Source organism: Myotis brandtii, unplaced genomic scaffold (assembly GCF_000412655.1).
Source record: "Myotis brandtii unplaced genomic scaffold, ASM41265v1 scaffold1138, whole genome shotgun sequence".
NCBI lineage: Eukaryota > Metazoa > Chordata > Mammalia > Chiroptera > Vespertilionidae > Myotis > Myotis brandtii.
The window spans coordinates 297122-298410 of NW_005353920.1; the positions used below are offsets into that span (position 1 = coordinate 297122).

The 1289-nt window shown below is 48.1% G+C and overlaps 1 pseudogene; it reads left to right on the forward strand.

Moving 5' to 3' along the window:
• Positions 1–630: 630 nt before the first annotated feature.
• On the forward strand, positions 631–1289 carry LOC102242796 (annotated as a pseudogene).

Genomic DNA, 1289 nt, shown 5'->3' on the forward strand with positions numbered 1-1289 from the left:
TATTGTAATAAGCAATGTCCATGAGACTATAAATATGCTTTGAGGAAGGTGTGACAGTATATAGCACAAATCAGTTTACGGAAGTGTAACTATATGCAAATGAAACTGTTTTCTGGGGGGGAGGGGGTGGGGTGTAAGTGTCAGGACTTGTTGAAGCCTAGTTCTATAAAGACTTCTTATATTTGATAAAGGAATGCTGTTGGGTCCCAGTTCATACTGAGCACAGGCCACATAAACGTCTCTGTTCCATACTGAACTGTCTCCTCAAACAATCTAAAAAGTTATGGTTAATTTTCCATCTTTTGTCATTTTTGAAGCTTGACTTGAAATTCAGCTGTGAGGAAGAGCAAGTGGTCCCATGGAGAAGTTCCTGTAAAGAGACATAGCCAACAACTTGCTTTGTATGTGAGTGAACCATCTCGAAAGTGCGTTCAGACACAGTCGTGCTGCTCCAGCAAATACTGTGGAAGAAAGAATTGTCCAGGCCACTCCCACCGGCACTGAAGATGGTGGTTGGGGTGGGAAGGTTGCTCTGGGCTACGGTGGGCAGACATGTGCGAGCCATTCCTTGGGGCATCTCTGCCTCTGCAGCCCTCAGGCCTGCTGCTTCATGAAGAACAGGCCTGACAAATGTATTATGGTCTGCTTCCTGTCGAGCAAAATTTGCCTTTAGCACCAGTTCCTCATACAGTTCCCCATGCTCCGGCCACCACCCAGCATGCAGCCTATTTGAAGAGTACAGCCCTCGTTGAAGGAGAGTTCAAAGAACTAAGCCTTGGTGACGTTAAGGGGAAGTATTTGGTGCTCTTCTTCTATCCTCTGGATTCCACCTCTGTGTGTCCTCCAGAAATTACTGCTTTCAGGGACAAAGCCCATGAGTTTCATGCTGTGAACTGGGAAGTTGGGGCAGTTTCCTGGGATTCCCACTTCAGCCATCTCGCCTGGATCAACACACGGAGAAAGAAGGGCGGTTTGGGCCACATGAACATCGCACTGTTGTCAGATTTGACTCAGCAGATTTCCCGAGACCAAGGTGTGCTGCGAGAAGGTCCTGGTCTTGCACTAAGAGGTCTCTTCATCATTGACCCCAAGGGAGTCATCAAGCATATGAGTGGCAATGACCTCCCAGTGCGCAGAAGCGTGGAAGAGACCCTTCGCCTGGGGAAAGCATTCCGGTTTGTGGAAGAACATGGAGAATCTGCCCAGCAAACTGGACCCCGGGTTCTCCTACGATCAAGCCTCATCCGACTACTTCCAAAGAATAGTTTGAGAGGGCAAAGCAGTAGATC